Source organism: Callorhinus ursinus, unplaced genomic scaffold, assembly GCF_003265705.2.
Source record: "Callorhinus ursinus isolate GAN/ISIS: 27379988/994484 unplaced genomic scaffold, GSC_fseal_2.0 scaffold4, whole genome shotgun sequence".
Classification (NCBI taxonomy): Eukaryota; Metazoa; Chordata; class Mammalia; order Carnivora; family Otariidae; genus Callorhinus; species Callorhinus ursinus.
Window position 1 is genome coordinate 8,403,637 of NW_027397066.1, and position 19,685 is coordinate 8,423,321.

General features: G+C 38.0%; 1 long non-coding RNA gene across 1 annotated transcript; it reads left to right on the top strand.

Annotated features, from left to right (window-relative positions):
- Positions 1-1,042: 1,042 nt before the first annotated feature.
- Positions 1,043-10,725, top strand: LOC112835539 (uncharacterized). Its single transcript, XR_003211245.2, has 3 exons — positions 1,043-1,099; positions 8,638-8,774; positions 10,632-10,725. It is a non-coding gene; the product is annotated as an uncharacterized lncRNA (long non-coding RNA).
- Positions 10,726-19,685: the final 8,960 nt, after the last annotated feature.

Here is a 19,685-nt window from a genome sequence, read left to right on the forward strand (position 1 = left end):
GCAAATAATGAGCAAGTGTGTTCTGGAGAGGACGCCAAAGCTGTGGGGGGATAATCATTCCATAAATTGGAATATCGGGTCCATAGGGTAAATATATGTTTAGCTTTTAGTGGAGCTGCCACTGTTCACACTGGTGAGTGTTATGTGGGGAACAAGGGCAGAAGGAAATGTAGATCAGATTAAATTTCCTTATAACCTGCAGCCAATTGATAACTACTTGAGACAGGCAGAGTGTGACATTCCTCCAGGAACTCCCAACTGTCTTAAGGTTAATGCTTTGCTAGAGGGAAAAACAACATTAGCTTGACAATATCTAGGTCTCCAGGGTCCTGTGACTCTTCTTTAGCATATGAAAGTCCTTTTGGAAAGCTCCCTTTGTCATTTTGTCCCCCAACTCCAAAGTATATAATCAGTCATTCCTCAAAACTCCAGTGCAGCAATTTCTGCCCAGGGTCCTAACCGTCTGCTTTAATAAAGCCACCTTTTTGCAAGGAAGACATCTCAAAAAATTTTCTTGGCCATCACCTCTGAACCCCAACATTCAAAACCACATCAAGTGTGCCATTGTATATTTCTACCAGCAAATCATGAGAGGCCCATCTGTTTCCTATCTTCACCAACATTTGGTGTGATCAAAAAAAATTTTTTTTTTTTTAAAGTAGGTTCCATGCCCAGCATGGAGCCCAACATGGGGCTTTAACTCAAGATCCTGCCTAGATCAAGACCTGAGTTGAGATCAAGAGTCAGACACTTAACTGACTGAGCCACTCAGGCATCCCCAGACTTTTTCATGTTAGATGTGTTACTACGGGTTTATACTATTATCTCAGTATGATTTTAATTTGTGTTTCCTTCATGACTAATGATGTTGAGTATTTTGTTCATGTGCCTCTTTGTTTATTGTCATGAGCATGCTAAGAAGGCGCACACGAGTTGCGTCTTTCCACAATGTCAGCTTTATTCAGTCATAAGCAAAGTTGAATCACAATTATAAAGCAGGTTCAGGATTCCAAACGCAATGACAATTCACCATGTGATTAAACTTGGCTTCTTACACAGCACACAAACAGGACAGAAGACAAGCCACTCAACAAACAAGGTAACAGAAGGGTGCGGGAAGTGAACGAACCAAATGTGAAGTCAGTCTGTGGGCCCGCAATTGAGATAAGTCCTCGGTCTGGTCTGGTCGGGCTCAGCTCTCAGCACTTACTGCTTCTGTTGTTCAAGCAGGGAAGGATCTCATTTCTGTTTGGAGATCCATCCGGCAGAACCTGTGGCAGCAGTTGCCCTTTTTCAGTGGTCAGACATACAGGAGCCAGGTCTGAAGAATCTGACAGTTTGCTGCCAAAACCCTTCCCTTTTTAAAGGGATTTAATTAGTTTTGGGTCTCTGCAAGCTGACAAGGTTTTGGAATATAGGTGAGGTTCGGTGGGGTGAGGTCCATAGCCAATGACCAGGAAAGAATTCTGGAGATGTCTATGGTGCAAAATGGTGGTTTATTAAAGCACGGGGACTGGACCCATGGGCAGAAAGAGCTACTGCACAGGGGTTGTGAGGTGTGGCTGATTATATACTATGGGGTTGGGGGAAATAAGGAAAAAGGGAGTTTTCGAGAAAGAACTTTCATACATTAAAGAAGACTCCCAGGATACCAGAAGGCCTTGCCATTGTCAATTAAGATTGTTTTTCCTTCTGGCAAGGCGTTCACAGTAAGATATTTGGGAGCTTCCCGGAGGAACATTACACTCTGCCTGCTTCAAGTATCTGTCACTGGGCCACAGGTTATAAGGACATTTAATTGTATCTACATTTCCTTCTGGAAGCTAGGTTATTGATAGAAAAGCTTAGTTCTTATAGATCGCTAAGACATTTGTAAACCGAGGGAGACTCATATCTTGCAGGATTGTGATCTCTCTAAGTTAACTATTTTTCCCTTCCTTAGCTTTAGGGCAGCCAGGAGAGCCTGAGGAATGTCACATATATCCCATGGGGGGGGAGCGTGTTGTGGGATGTCTGCTTCTGCTTTGTCCTCAGCTTGCCTTTTGCTCCCTCATCACAGACCTCCTCTGGTTCTACTCCTTGTCAGTTCTGGGGTGTCAGCTGACATTTGTCCTGGTGATATCCCCTAGCTGCAGTACCTTAACTGCTTGTGTCTTTGCTTGACACAAGCTCCTGCTTGCCAGAAGAGACTCCATTTTGCTCTCTACACTTCTGTGTAGTGTTATTTGGTGAAGTGTTTTTTCAAACAATTTGCCCATTCATTTATTGGGTTATTTGCTTACTATTGATTGCTGAGATTTCGTTGTATATTCTGAGTTCAAGTCCTTTCCTAAATGTGTGATTTTCTAATTATTTCTATTGGTACACGGCTTGTCTTTTCATTTTAACAATGTCTTTAAAGAGTAGAATTTTTTTAAAGATTTTATTTATTTATTTGAGGGAGAGAGAGAGTAGGAAGGAATGGCGAGGGACAGTGGGAGAGGGAGAAGCAGACTCCCTGCTGAGGACCCTGGGATCTTGACCTGAGCTGAAGGCAGATACTTAACTGACTTAGTCACCCAGGAACCCCTCAAAGGGTAGAATTTTTAATTTTGATAAAGTTCAATTTATCAATCTTTTTTTCTTATGTGGATCATGTTTTTGATGTTATGTCTAAAGACTTCTGCCTAAGCCCAGGTCATATATCTCAATGCTAAGTTTTTTTTTTTTTTTCAAAAGTTTTATGGCTTTAGGTTTCACATTTAGGTCTATAATCCAATTATGCTAATTTTAATATGTGATGAAAAGTAAAGATCTAAACTTATTGTTTCTTCCCATAAGAATATTCAAATTTTCCAGTACCATCCATTCAAAAGATTATATTCTCCACTGAGTTGACTTTGCAACTTTGTCAAAAGTCAACTATCTATTTATGGGTCCATTATTCTTTCTCTATTCTGTTGCATTGATTTATTTGTATTTTACCCAGGGCAGACTGTCTTGATTATTATAGTTTTGTTAAGTCTTGAAATCAGATGGTAGAAGTCCTCAAACTTTGTCCTTTTTATTTCAAAACTGTGTTTTAGATATTCTAGGTTCCTGGAATTTTCATATGAATTTTGGAATCAGCTTCTTAATTTCTACAAAAGCCCTGCTGGAATTTTGATGAAGATTGTATTGAAACCATAGAATAATTTATGGAGAATTGATATTTTAAAATATTGATGAAGTCTTTTGATTCATTTCACTCTTTTAAATTTCTCCCATCAATGTTTCAGTCTATAGGTTGTCATATGTACTCATAAATAATTCATGTTTTTGATGCTATGACAAATGGTATTGTTTATTTTATTTCAGTTTCTGGTTGATTTTTACTAGTGTACAGAAATAGAATTGACTGGGTATGTTGATCTTGTATCCTACAACCCTGCTGGTTTATCTAAAATCTTAATTCCTTTTTAAAAGAAACTTCACAGGATTTCCTTCATACAGGATCATAACATCTGTGAAACAAACAAAAAAAACCAAAAAGGTAGTTGTACTTGTTTCTTTCGAATCTGAATGCCTATATTGTTATTGTTGTTGTTGTCTTTATTATTTGACTTATTACATTGACTAACAACTCCAGTGAAGTGTGGAATAAAAGGAATGACGATGGAACCTTTTTATCTTGTTCATAATCTTTGGGGGAAAGCATTCTGTCTTTCACTCTTAAGTATCATGCTAGCGGTATGTTTTTCAAAGGTTCTCTTGATCAATTTTAGTAAGTTTCCTTCTATTGCTAGATTGCTGAATATTTTATTCATGAATAGATAGATATTGAACTTATTATAGGAGAGTCCCATATCTTTTGAAATTATCACGTACTTTTCCCCTTGATTCTATTAAATCGTTACATTACATTGACTCATTTTGGAATGTTATAAGCATATAACCTAAATTCTTGGTACAACCCTCATTTAGGCAGAGTGTATTATCCCTTTTGTATATCACTAAATAAGATTTGTTAGCATTTTGGTGAAGATTTTTGCTTGTATGTTTATTAAGAATATTGGGTCCCAAATTTTCTTATCACATTTTTGCCAGTTTGGGTGTGAGAATAATGGAGTCTTCATTAAATGATTTGGGAAGTTCTTCCCATTCCTCTATTTTTTAATTGTGTATTATTACTAATTTAAGCATTAGATTTAATCCACTAATGCAGCCATCTAGGTCAGGGATTTTCATTGTGAGATGGTTTTCAATTATGAATTCAAGCTTTTTTTTTTTAATAGATACAAGGCTATTATGATTTTTAAAATATCTTCTATTGTCAATTTTGTTAATTAGTGTCTTCAAGAACCTTAGACATCTTAATTTGCTGAAATTCTTGTCATAGTATTCTCTTATAATACTCTCAATGTCTGTAGGCATCAATTTCTATAATTTCCATTTGGCTAATTTTTATATCTTCCATTTCCTTCTCCAATATGTGTATGTTTTAAATTATATCCACCATAGAATTTATCAGGCCTGTTTTGAAGTCCTTGCACACTATTTCCATCATCTCTGTCATTTGTGAATTTATTTTTAATGACTGGTTACAGGTTCTAGTTTTATGCTCATTTACATGAAATAATTTCTGATTGGATGAGAAGCACTTGTGAATGATGTGTTTTTGAATATCAGGAGCTGACCTCCCTTAACAGAGCATTAATCTTTGTTTTGGTAGGCACTTACATTGCACTGGGATAGCTTAATCATTGGAGCCTTGATTTCAAACTTTGTTATGATAGCTCTAAGCAGCTCTTCCTCTAGGCTTGTTCAGGCTTACTGCTGAAGTGTTACCCTTCTCAAGGCTCTAACGAATGCCTCCAATATTCAATGAGATCTCTCCATTCAGCCTCCTAGAAGCCTTGATATCTTCCAGTCCTTTGTAATCTCTGGTAATTCTTCACCTGATAGTCCTCTGATAGTTCTTTTCCTGGTCTTTTCAAATTACATTCTATGCAAGTACACCTTATTGTCCCACAAGATGCTGCAGAATTCCTATGCAGTTTTAATACAGTTTTTTAAAGGTATTGTGTGTGTGTGTGTGTGTATGTGTGCACGCACAGCTCTCTTTTATGTACTCTGCCATAAATTCTAACTGATTCAGCCTCTTAGAACTTCTATGTGTTATCTTCATAACTAACTGGACCTCTATTCCCTGTACGATATTCCGAAAGGGGTGTCCAGCAAGAAATCCAGGGTGATTCACCTTGGTTTGCTTTTTTTTTCCTCTCAAGATTAGCAATCCAGCAATACCTGTTTTCTATTGTCTAAAACAATGGTTTCATATATCTTGTCCAGTGTTCTAGCTACTTATGGGAAGAGAGTAAGTCTAGTACCAGTTACTCCAACATGGCCAGAAATATATGTTCCTCATGTTAGTTTATATTATTTTAATGTTTTAGTTGAATAAATAAATGCTCAAAGAATATTCTTTCTTTCTGATGTCCATCCTTCTGGTTTTGTATTTCAGGAAATAAATGATCAAACACTCTACAACAAAAATCACCAGTTGGAAAATTCTGACCTTTCTCCAAGCATAATACTGAATATCTAACATATAATATTTCCTTTTATCTTTTGATGATGTCATTGATTTGATGGAGGTATTATTACCCCATTTTTCAAATAAAGTAACTAAAGACTAGGCAGGTGGAATAATAATCCACAGTCGAACAAGGGTCAAAACCATTTTTTTTTCTTGATCTTAATCCAGCTCTCAAAAAATGTATGTTTACCCATCTCCATGAATCAGTTCAGAGAAGGAATACCCAGAAAAAGAAATTACCTTGTTTCACTTTGGATGGTGGAATCGCTTAGTAAAACTTAATGCATTTACACACTCAGGGTTAAGTTGGGAAGAACCCAGCAAAATCATGAAGGGTAAGATGCATTTCTTCTGTATTCCCCTCTTTTCCTCTTTCTATAATTAATCTCCCTTTCCCTGCTCACAGCCTCTGCTAAAACCCAAATTTTGTCCTATGTTTTCTCTCAGTGGGTGATACTAAGCCAGAAATCTAACAAAATTCCTTATCCTTTCTTTGTAATTCTACCCCTAATCTCTGATATAATAGTATGCCCTGTTTTCTGTCTCCTGCAGCTGCATTAGTTTAAGCTCACGTTATCCTTGAGCACACATCTGTAGTAGCCTTCTAGCTGTGAAAGCTTTCCAACTACCTTCCTTGAATCCACTTTCCCAGCACAATATATTTTCCACACGAGAACCAATGAGACTGTGTATGATCAGGTCTTATCACCTGTATGCTGAGAAATGGTTCCATGGTGGCCCTTGTCCCCCCAGTGTTAAGATGAAGGACTGACATGGTGATGCTCATCTCCTAAACTTCATCTCAGTCTTTTGTCACAAGTTTTATCTTGAAGAAATGAATACATTAGCACATCACTTCAAAGGAACCACTCCTAATAACCTACATAGCTCTTGGTCATGCATCAAAGATAAAGTAGGTCTACAGGAAAGCCTTCAGCTATGCTGTGGGCCACCCCCCTTTCTCATGTGCCTGTATTGGTGGTAATGCTAAGGCTATTTCTTATACTGGGATCAGGCTACTTCGGCAGAAATGTTACTACAATCATGGGGGTTTATATCATACCATGCAAGTACTCAGCAAAGGTTAGGACCCAGCAAAGGCCTCCACTTGTAAAGCATCCACTACAAGTAGAGTAACCAGTCATCCTATTTTCCAGCTCAATCTGGTTTAGACCTAATGTTCCATTCCCCTTCACTTGAAAAATATCCTAGTTTGATAATGTAGGTAGTCAATTTTGCTGTAAGGGCATTTTAGCTAAAACAAAATTAGTCTTATTCTTGCTATATTGTAAGGTCTTTAGAGTGGCTGCCACAGAATGACTCTGAACTTTGCAGGAACCTTCCTTAATGCAAAAGTTGCCTTGCAGTTTTAGAGGATATAGGCACCTGAGTCCTGTTTCTGCCCAAGAATAGTCATGAAGGTCCCGTTTTAAATTATTAATACCAGGCTTTAGTAAGCAACACTAGGTTGGCTGCCCATGATCCCATTCCTCATTTAGGGTAAGGTGGGGATGTGTGAGGGCTATTTTTGGATTAGGATCAGAAATTCTCAAAGAATTATGGGGTGACTTCAAGGTGATGCTCTGGTAGGCCTAGGAGATTTATGACATGAGAACTAGAAGAAAAGAGGAGGGTTGTTGACAGGAAGTTGTACTGGATGATAATAAATTGTTCTGACCTGGGTTAGTTGTGTATCTAACGGAAGGAAAGTCTCCTGGTGGGATTATCTAACCCAGCTTGGTAGACAAGATCTCTCTGAACAGTAGATGCATTTACAAGACTCAGAACTCATTAACTGAAGAATACAGTAAAAATAAAAATGCCCTGGGCAATAAGCAAAGGGGAAATAGAAAGGAGAAGAGGTTCTGATATAACAAATAGTACTAGACCTACATGTGTTAGAGAAAGAAAGAACCAAGATAAATGCCCATGGGAAAGGAGTAGAACAGCAGGGGGAGACTCAAACTTGAGAGGTATAGTCACTGATGAAGGGAAAAACAAAGATGCAGCAAGAAGCACTCCTTGAGAGGTGGAACTGCCAAAAACACAGGGCAGACAGTGTCTTGAAGAGCATTTAGAAGAGCTATTGTTTGTTACTCTTCTCAGGAGCATAACTATAGGAATCTACCAAACAAGATTCTTTGGCTGCAATCCACATGTGATGAGGCAGTTTTATGGAACTATGCTATTCCACACTCAGAGTTACTAACAGTTGCTCCAATGGCCTAAGCCAGCTCATCATGCACTGTAGAGATTATTAACTCAGCCAATAGCCCGAGTTAATGCATAATGAAGAAATGAGACTTTAGAAACACACCATATGGAAAGAAATGTAAACTGATAATTTTTAAATAATCTTGATGTGAGATAAAAGCATCTGATTTGGGCTCTGACCCTGTGACCTGGGCCCCCAACTTTGCAATTTTCTAAATTTAACAAAAAGGTTTTTAGTGCTATTAAGACAGAACACCTTTTTCTTTGAAGGGCCAGATGGTAAATATTTCAGGCTTACCACATCAGGTCTCTTTAAATAGTTTTGGGTGAACTTCGTTTTTGTGGCTCAGAAAACAGTCATCTACAATATGTAAATAAATGAATGTGACTGTGTCCTAATAAAACTTTATTTACAAAAACTGTAGTTGTCTTACAGGGCCATAGTTTCTCAACACTTACTCGAAGAGAAACAGCATGCATTGGTTGCTTCCCACTCTTAGATATGGTAAATGCATTCTGCCCAAATCAACCTCTTATTGGGATAGTTCTGAGACTGAATTAAAGGGCATAGTTTATAAATTTTGGAAACCTGACATAGATTGGCTAACATACTGATAAGGGTAAAACAAAACAAACAAACAAAATCAAAATTCCCTCTATTGTCCTTCCCACAAATACTCCTAATTCTTTGAAAAAGTATTTAGCAATACCAAATCCTGAGTTCTGCAAATATAATTTAGCTCTAGGGTTTGCAGATCACCTTATCTTTAAATTTTGTTATTGGGGCTTCCGTACCATAATAATTTTGTATTTGATAAAACCTCATTTGACTTTAAAAAGTAAGACTTGGGTTTGAATGCAAACAGGTTCTGTGGCTGTGAAGAAACTATAGCCCTTCCAGGATGAGTCAGCCCAACCATCAGGAGCTCCGCCCTTTGGCTGAATCTACCAAAGCAAGAAACTGGAGGCAACTTTGATTGCTTGGTAACTTTAGCTAAAAAAGGTGACATTTAATTTGGAGCTTTAATTTTTTTAGTATTTTGAAATCTTTACAAAATTTACAAGAGGATGTAATATGGTTTGGATTTTAATGGGGTTCATGGGGATTTCATAAGAAGCATATTAAGATTTGGAGCATCTCTATGTCAGTATCATTGAGATATAATATTGTCATTTGATTTGATTTAGTTGAAGAACTTCTAAAAACTGATATCGAACAGGTGGCTGGACACATTTTGAAATGGGCAGCAGGATAGCAATAAAATGTTCACCTCTGGGTAGAAAATAGTCTTGACAGTGATTTGATTCTCCTGTGGGTGTTAGCCCCACTCACCCACCATGGTTCCAGGTTAATAATGCACAGTGACTGCCTTCCCTTCTCTGCCTTCCATCTCCAATTCTTTACTGGAGTTTCTTTCACCCACCAAATACAATTTTTACCTCAGGGTTACATTTAAAGAGGATACAGAATAAAACAATAAATTTTGGTTGAATGAACAGATCAATGAACAAGTAAACATTCCTTATATTTTATTAGGGGAAGGAGGGAAACTTGGTGAATGTCAGGAAAAAATACTCCAAGACAGGTAACAGGGCTGTTTCCATAAGGGCCTCTTCTCTGTTCCTTTCCATCTTGATTGCTTGTGTCCTTGACCAGCCCTGCAGGACTATCTTGGAGGATTTTGGCTTTCTTTTCAGAGTTTCCCTCTAACTTGTCTCACTGCTTCCTTAATCTCTATTTAGTCTATTCCTCAAAGAATCATTGAGAGGAAAGGATCAGGTCATCATGTTGAATAGTAACAATGCAACCCCTCCTTTAACCTGTACCTACTAAGCATCATATAAGTGACAGCTCCCATTCAAACTCCTGTGCTACATCTGACAAGCAAGTCAAACCAAGAGGTCCTAGTCTGGTCAAACTGCTCAAATCTTGGGTTAGAAATCAGAACATCTGACCTAAGAATACGCAACATGAAGGAAAGGGGTCTAGGTCTCACAAGCTACTGAATCACACATTCCCTTCAGAACTTCTATTTATTCACCCTGAAGCAAATCTCTCATGAAAGCAAAAATAAATAAATAAATTGTGGCTATAAGCTAATTTTACTTTGATGTTAATTCACAAAGCAACCACATGACCTGATCAACCATGTGCGCCTTACAGAAGAATCTATCCTTGAAAAATGTTTTCCTTCACACCCCCCTTGAGGTACTGTGCTCAAGGCCTCCTTATGGGTCTCATTTTCCCACGGCTTCCTTTCTTCTTTCTCTGAATCACACAGGCTTTGATTAACAACAGTCCTCTGGGAATATTTCTCAGGAAGATTTCTCTTTTTCTCCATTTCCCCCCCAGGTTTGTATAGGTTACTTAATGGTGCAATTAATTATTGTTTTATGACCAGATGAAAAGTTCTTTTATTTGTTCTTTCCTCAGATTTTTCTTGGTTAAGGGGCAATGACACGAATCACGTTTTCTTCCCCAAAGGAGAATAAAGTGGACTTTGATAAAGGTCAGGAAAAGAGAGTTGGAGAGAGAGAAATTCATTTATTAGCTCCCTTGGCACTTTTCATTGCCTTTTGAAAAATAAAAATCTGTCGAAATGAGGACTTTTAAAATAACATGTGTTCACACTAAAAACATAAGTTGCATTAGCAAAATGTTGCTTTTTTTTTTCTTTTTCTCAAGTATTTTCTGTACTCGGCAGAGGTGATGGCTTGAAAGTATGCATAGTGATCAGATATTATAAGAGCCAATTGCCAAGCTTTTCTATAGAAGCTAAATTTGACTCAAAAGAAGATGTTTTGATTATGTGTCCTTACATACTTTTTCTTAGATTTTTCCTACCCCTGCTCATTATAGATGGAAACATATGCAACCATACATCTGGGCAAAAAAAAAAAAAAAAAAAATTGGTATCTCTCTTCACCCTTAGAAGAAAGGAATCATTGTATATTCAGAGGTAAGTCATTTACATAGTAGAAGGATGATCTGAATCCACAAGCAATGATGGGGGTGGAATTAAAAACATTATAAGGATGCAACTGATACCTCTGCACAATGACCTACATGTTGAATTAAACATGTATTGTGATGAAGATTAATATACTGGTTATCCCAGTCAGTCAGCATTTGCTATGAAACGGACAACCACAAAATGTCAGTGACATTGCCTTAATCAGTTTGGGCTGCTATCACAAAATACCATAGACAGGATGGCTTAAACAATAAACGTTAATTTCCCACAATTCTGGATGGGAAGTCCAAAATAAAGGTGCCAGCAGATCTGGTGTCTGGTGAGATCCTGTTTACTTGTTTGCAAAAGGCCATCTTATATCCTCACATGGTCTTTCCTTGGTGCATATATATTGAAAGAGATCTGGTGTCTTTGTCTCTTTTTATAGGGGTGATAATCCCATGATGAAGTCCCCATCCTCATGAAACTCTAATCACCTCCCAAAGGTCCCACCTCCAAACATCATCACATTGGAGATTAGGGTTTTGAAGTATGAACTTGGCTGGGGGGACACAAACATTCAGTCCTTATCAGGCATATACCATTGTATTCACTTGTCTCTTGCAAGTTTGCCAGTCCACTGTGATTTGGTTGATTCAGGCTCAACTTGTTGGGTTTGCCTCCAAGATGCAGGTTGGGCTTGGTTCTTTGCCATACGTATGTCATCCTTCTCAGATCAGGGTTTACTAAGACATGTTCTTCTCGTGATGAAAGTCAGGAGCTCAAGGAAACAAGCCCATTTACCCTTTGGATCATCTCTGTTAATAACCACTAGCCAAAGCAAATCAAGTTAGCCAGACCCAAAATCATGAGGCCAGGAAGTATACTCCATCCAACATGGAGATCCGGAGTAGGAGAGAAAGTGAATGTATTTTGAACTATCATCTGATATGAAACAACTACTCCAGGAAGCATTCACCAACAGTTCTAATTCTTCTACTCTGTAAAATCAAAATCTTTGTGCGCCATTTTTTCCTTGTTTTGTCTGTAAGATTTTTCCATGTTCATACAATTGCACATATTGTACTCTGTTGTAATAATGTATTTGTTTATATAACAATCTCTCATTGTAGAGGCCATCAAGAATGTATTATGATTCCCTGTGTACACAGAGATCCATACATTCAACAAATGCGTATTAGATGGATAGACTACAAGGTGTGTGCAAACTACTAGTATTTCATGCTGTTGCTTTATATTTTAAGAAATGCAATAAATAATGCCTTGATGTTTTTATAAATCCCACTACCTCATAGGTTTAATAAGAGGATTAAACTCAATAGAGTATTCTGAACACTAGGCATCCAGAACACATTAGCTCTTCTCATTGTTACTCTTATTGTTAGTATTATATTTAAGTGAAAGAGGTTAAATCTGAAAATTGTATCACTACTTTTATTTATATAAATTATTTATCACTATTATGATTTATTATGCCTCTTAAAGAATAGATTATCTCCACTAACTGGTTGCTGAAATCAGACAGAAACAAACAAATAAAAAAATGAAATTAAGTATTGGTTTCTAAATGTGTGCACTATTCCCTACACAAACTTGATTTTCTATGTAAAACTCTAGTTTTACGAGAGCATAACTTTTTTCTATAAAAGAAAAAAAATGGTTTGATTTTGAGTCATACCTTTTTGACATAATCATAAATATGATACGATACATACCATGGTGTAGTACATAAAGATTATGTACAATGCAAGGTGACATGGGGTTCTGTACTGCTCCTTTTGGGGGATGATCAAAGAAATTGAAGATTATTTACAATTTCCCTCCATGATGTGCTAAAGGGAAGATGACACTGAGTAACAAGAAAGAGAAGCTGATTGGCTTTGCTGATGAAATGTGCTCTGGGATGACACTATCAGGTATAAACCTAAGACTGTTAATTATGCATTAGTGAGAATTAGGAAATTGTTCTTAACTGGGTCGAATAGATTTAATAAAGGTATTTGTTTGTTTGTTTGTTTTATCTTAAATTTGTTTTCCCTTTGAGGGTATGCCCCAGTCAAGATAGTTCAAGGAAAATAGAGCTCAAGCAGAAAGTAGTAGTCTTACTGGATGAGGAATAAGAGGTTAAATTTTGGGACTATCAGAGCTGCTGGAAGTTCAGGGAAGGCATACCAGAAAGGAAGGTGCTTCAGAAGGGCCCCCCCAAAGTTTGCATATAAATTCATGTCAATGTTTATCACACTCCAGAAATGCATGTGTGCAGTTAATGAATGCCAGGGGTCCAGCTAAAAGTCATAAGAAAGAGACTAAAGAGTTGAGCAGATTTAGCACCAGTTATCCCATGTTTGGGAGAAGTTCTTGATAAAACCCTCAAACTCCCCATTGGAAACCCATATGGGCCATGATTCAGGAGTAAGGGCGTCACAGAGCTATACGTTACACCCTAAGATTAATGGGAAATTTAAATAGAGTTCAAAAAGCCTAAACCTAAGTTGCACAGGACTAGAGATGATCCATCAATAATTTAATTGCCTGCTAGACCCAAATCAATCTCTCTGCAAGTGCAGATAAAAGAATTCCAAATCTCTGCATGTATACTTCACAATACCAGTACAGAATAAAATGCTACCTGGCATGCAGAAAAGCAGACAAAATATGATGCAGAGTCAAGAGAAAATTAGTCAATAAAAACAGACCTAAATGTATCCCAGATGTTGAAATTAAAAGATAAGGACTGGGGCGCCTGGGTGGCTCACTCGTTAAGTGTCTGCCTTCGGCTCAGGTCATGATCCCAGGATCCTGGGATCGAGCCCCGCATCGAGCCCCGCATCGGGCTCCCCACTGGGCGGGGGATCTGCTTCTCCCTCTCCCCCTGCTTGTGTTCCTGCTCTCTCTGTGTCTCTCTCTGTCAGATAAATAAATAAAATCTTAAAAAAAATTTAAAAAAAAGACAAGGGCTTTACAATAACTATGATACATATTTTAAAGTATTTTCAGGAAAAGATGGTCAAGAGTTTTCAGGAAAAGATGGAAGAATTCAGAGTGGCAGAGGCATGCTTAACAATAACTGAGTAAAACTCATAGAACTAAAATATGCAGTAACTGAAATAAAAAAGAGGACGGCATCAACAAAATTAGACAATGTGTAAGAAAAAATTACAGATAGGAAGTCAGCATAATCAAAATAATTCACAGTGAAGGGAAATGATTGGGAAAATGAGCAAAACTTTTGACAAGTTCTGGGATCATAGCTCACAGTGTCACACACATGGAACTGGAGTTCCATCAGAAGACAAGAGACAGATGGGCAAGATAATCTATTTTAAGAAATATTAGATGAAATATTTCCAATTTCATTAAAACCACTAACCTCTACTGAACGAAAGCCAAGTGGGATCGATACAGAGAGAATATATGCCAGAGCATTTCATAGTCAAACTGCCGAAATAAAAACATCTTAAAAGCAGCTAAAGAAAAAAAAAAAATGTGGTTCATGCAGTGAATAAGAAAACTAATAATGGCTGACTTTTCATCAAATGGAGTCTAGAAAACAATGGAATAGAAACCTTAAAATGAGAAAATAAACAAAAATCATCCTATGTTAGTTTCCTGTGGCTACTATAACAGGTTTTCCCAAAATAATGGCTCAAAACAGCACAAAAGTATTATTTTACACTTCCAGAGTTCTAAAATCTGAACTCAGCTTCACTGGGCTAAAGTCAAAGTGTTTGTAGAGCTGGTTCCTTCTGGAGGCTCTGAGAAGAAAATCCACTTCCTTGTCCTTTTCACCATTTTGTGGCTCCCTATGCTCCACGGTGTGTAGCTCTTACTTACATGTTCAAAGCCATAACCATAATTTACCTGTCACTGCATCTCTTTCTCTATCTAACTTCTCTTGTTTTCCTCTCAAGAGGATCACTGTGATCGCCTTTGAGCCCACCAGTTATCAACCAGAATAATCTCCTATGTCAAGATCATTCACCTAATCATGTATTCAAAGTCTCATTTGCCATACAAGGTTGATTCATCCTCCAGGGCTTATCTGCTTTATGCAAGGGCCGAATTTACAAAGCACACTGATATATTGCAGGGTTCACCACTTATGCACCCTTTAGGTCCTTAAAGGTAGCACGAATTTTAGCTGTCTTAGTCAGGATATGACGTTTTGTATTTACTTCCTTGGCCGGGAGGAGAAAGGAGGTTCAGAGAATTCTACTTGGTCTTCTGTAATGGCTCCTACCCTATCAGCCAAGGGACTGATTTGGACTTACACCAACCATCAAGTCTGCTAATTGCCGTTATCTTAGGGACTGGGGAAGTGATCACTGAGTGGGATCATAGACCCAGTAACATGGACTTTGGCTGGGACTTATCCCCACCTCTATCCTTCCAACAGAAGAATTTAACAGATAATGCTTCAGGTTTCCAGTTACGAATATCAGCTCAGACCTCTGAAATGTTTTCCCAGTCCCCTCTCTCCCAGAGGGCAGTTTCCTGAATAAATGGTTGCAAGTCCCTTTGGGAAAAGAATGGAAGAATCATCACATCTCTTTGCCATGGTGTGGCAGAATCCTTCCTCCAGGGGGCCAGACTTCAGGCATTATGTCTCAGATTTTAAAGCTGGTACATGTATAGAAACTTGGCAAGGAATCATGACTTTGTTTTTATTGGGCAACTGTTCTCTCCCTGCTGGACATGACTTTTTAATTTTTTCTAATGGTAAAAGCTGAGTATTATCCTTGTGGGATATTCCACTGTTTTGCCACTAGGGATGTGTTTTGTTAAACACTCCTATAAGTCTGTGTATGTGAGACCTCTTGGATGTCATTCCAACCCTGCCATTCATGGTAATCTTATCTACCTGGTTTCTGGAAGTTAAATGCCACCATATGACGTCTTTTGTTTTGGGATCTTAATGACCCCATTGCTATCAGTAAGCCTAGTTTACCATGACCTTTCCTACTGTTCGTGGTGGCTTACCCAGTGTCCAGGAAGGGTGTGAGGGCAGATCCTAAGGGGGTTGTACAGATTGCATTAGAGGGAGAAGCTTCTTCATTGTCTTCTTTCACCAAGGGTATGTTAGATCTTTTTGTGTGTGTGTGTTTGTTAGTTAAGCTTAGTGAAATAAGCCAGTTAGAGAAAGACAAATACCATATGATTTCACTCATATGTGTTAGATCTTAATAGGGACATGTGGGCCACTTTGGCAGTTTCAGAGGAGTTTGACTTTGCAAAGCATAAGAGGACTTCTACCCACTGTCCCCAGCCTAGGGTCAGAATGCCATTATTTTTCACTCAGAGTCCTAATTTTGGCACGCCAGGCTTACATTGGTTCCATGTTTAACTTTCTCCAGGGATCAGTTACTCTGAATATTAAATCCTGGGGACCTGGTCCCAATTCAACACTACTTAGTGCCACCCCTGGTTTGTACTATACTACCTACCAATGGTGGGTCTTTATGACCAGCTAGGTGACAGATAATTCTGCTTCAAATTCTGTCTTCACCCTTGATTTCTCAAGCCTGTCCTGGGACCAGTGATCACAGATGGTGTTTTCTGATTGCAGATGCTGAAACAGAGATTTTAGCATACAATTATATATTACTCATCAACACCTGTGGAAGGAAGGAAGAAAAAGCAAGGACTGGACAAAGGTAGTAGCCGAACTGTGATGCAGACCTAAAAAATCTCAGCCGGAGCATATGTGATGTATCAGAGTTGGCTGCATTCAGCCCAAATGGGCAGGTCTTTAAACTCTATCAGTCACTGGAGGTAGTCTGCCCCTGGGAAGGATGTGCACCTGTGCCAGGTGGCTCTCTACAACTGAATGCAGTAAACATTGAACTGGCTCACCTAAAGAGGGATAGGATGGCATCTCTTTCAGGTCTGCCACAACATATAACCCAGATGGAAAAAAAAAGGAGGGGGCAAAGAATTGAATATACCGATATACCAATCAATCAATATATATTGATCAGAAAGGGGCACAAGGTACTTCTTGGGTTGATTGATATGTGGATTTTGGTTACACAAGGGTGTACACTTGACCCATCAACGTGTACACTTAACAGCACTATGTTATACTGTGTTTAAGTTACTCCTCTATTTAAAAAAGAAAACAAAGTCATCACTGTTGCCTCAAAAGTACAAAGTGTAAGTGTAATCCACGTAAAAATCATGCATCTAGATAAGAAGTTGCAGTAAGATAATTGAATTGTACATATAAGGCAAACACTAAGAATACAAAGACTATGAGGTATTAACTATGAAAAATTCAGTTCAAAAAGAGTTTAAGACACTTAAAATATATAAAGAGGCATAACACCGAATGGTGAATTTAACAAACACTTAAGCACAATTATTGTCATTCATTACAATACATATTGCAGAAAACTGAAGGACATACAAGAAAAAATTTACAAAATTAAAACAGTGCTGGTAGAATTTATTTTATCCTACTCAGTCAATGACCGAACAATGCACCGAATTGAGAAGACCCGAATTATATCATCGAAAACTTAGATCTAGTTGAGCTAAATAATTTCTCTTTCAAGGACCCCTGGAAGTTCACAAAAAGTGCTGATGTTCAAAACACCCTTATCACCATCATTAACAGAACAAGACAATAGATTAAAGCCACTTAAAAAGAGAAAGCCTATGGCACAGCAGTGAAACCAGACTGAGTACAAACCCTAGCTTACTGACTGTGCGGCCTGGGGCCAGTTACTTAACCTCTGAGTTTCAGGTTCTTTAGCTGTAACTGAAGAAGAATCATAATAGTGTTTACTTCATAGACATTGGGAATTTCGTACAATTTAATTAATATGAAATGCTGACAGTATTGCCTCACGTGAAGTAAGCCCCCTGTAAATATTATCATGATTATTACTGCAGAGCTCCTTATTTGTGATGATGATTGATACACTCTTAATTAGATAATCCAAATAGGGAGGAAGTCCACCAATAATTGCGACCTTGATGTACTCAGCTTCCGATGTTTTTTGTTTTCTTTCTTCTTTTTTTGTTCTCTCATAGACTTTACCACTCACAAAGTTTCTTTAGTGTTGTGTGCCTTCTCAAGACTGCAGGGACAGCTGGGATAGATTTTGTCTCGAATGCATTTTCCCTAACTCACGGTCTGTCCTCATCACAGATATATGGTCAATGGGGCACATGCTTCTTGACTGCTGAGTTAGGAAGGGCAGGATTTTGGAAAAATGGAGCAGAGCAGCTGGTGACTCTGTCTAGGAACCAAGTAGAAGTGACCACTTAAAGCAAACTGGCTTTACTCTGTTGTGCTCTCAGAGGTGAAGGAGAAATTGTCACCATCTAAATTCTCTCCCATGGTCTTCATAGATGATGCCTGGAATGTCTAACAGGAAATACCATATTGAATATTTCATAGAAAATTCAGTCTCAGTGACTTAGATCTAAGTCAACGTCATGGAGCTCAAAAGCTTCATGACATTGAACAAGTGACATTAGCTGTGAGTCCCAGTTTCTTCATTTGTGATGATGAACTTAAAGAATGTATTTCTAAAAGGGAATAAAATGAAGCTGTAGACTCATTATTTATTGGCTCCTTTTTCCTTTACCTTTCATCCTGGAAAAAGCTGCCATTTTGCAGTTGATATTCAGGTATAAGTAACTGATGCCAGATTAGTCTTGAAGACCAAGTACTTATATTCAGAATAGACAGCATGGGTATACAGGTCCTGAAGGGAAATACATATATGGCTGGGGAAATGGAGGTAGAAAAGCCACACATAGCCTGCCATAGTCTAGAGAATTGTTTAAGACCCAGATCCGGGGTTCAGAGGGTTGGTGTCCCGGTCCCTGCCCTCTAGCTGTATAAGGCTGGGGGGTAACTCACTTAAACCTCTGATAAGGTTTTCTTAGTTGTAAAGATGATATTTTTGTCTACTTACCAAGGTTTGTGGAAATAGTTAATTTAGTGAATATAAAATAGCAGAGTATCTGGCACGTGATGTGTATCCAGTCCCTCTTAGCTAATATTAACAATGTATTTCTTTCCAGCTCTGTGCACACAACTATCCTGCATTAAGGAGCCAAATGGTGTAGTCACAAAAAGAATCATCATCAGTGTGTTTCTCTGGCATTATCTAGAGAAGGAATTCCCAACCAGCAATCTGAATCTCCCATCTGGACTTAACTCTAACAAACCTTTACTACAAGGAAAAACACTTTTCTTAACAAATGAGATAAAATTTGAATCTGGGTTCTAAACCTTCTCTACTTCCACCACCACAGAGTAAATGCTAGCTGAATGAATGGATGCATTTGTGACCTGGCTGTTTACAATTCCTTTGTGTTGTAATAATAGTGTAAGTTCGCAAGGCACTTGCATTTATATCACATCACATAGCCTTTAAATTGCCCTTCCAGAGGTTATTGCTGTGTGATTTATGGATTTAGTATGTGAGGCAACAAAGAGAGAACACCTGCTGAGTCTTTATTATATGGAAAGCATGGGTCTAAAAAAAAAAGCATTTCTCTAAACATTTTTCATCCAGCAATCCTGTGAGGCGAGTACTGTCCTTATCCTCTTTTACAGATGAAAAAACTAAACCATACAGAAGTTAAGAAACTCAAGTTGTAAAAACAGGATTGCGAGTGCAGGCCGTGTAGTTCCCGAGTTCAAGTGCTCACCACTGAACCAGGGGCAGCAGATTCTTATGTTGAAAGGAAATAGGAGCATCAGGTTTTAATTATTTTCAGTTTGCCTGGTTTGACATCAGGGAGAATATTAGTAATTATAAAATATACCGAGCAAATATAAAATATATAAAACATAAAATATACTGGCTGTCAAATAATGAATATACTAACTCACTGGTGCCCCTGATAAAATAATGACCAGTTCAAAAACAGAATAGAAAGATCACATTTCAAAAACAGCAACCAGGACGAACAATTAA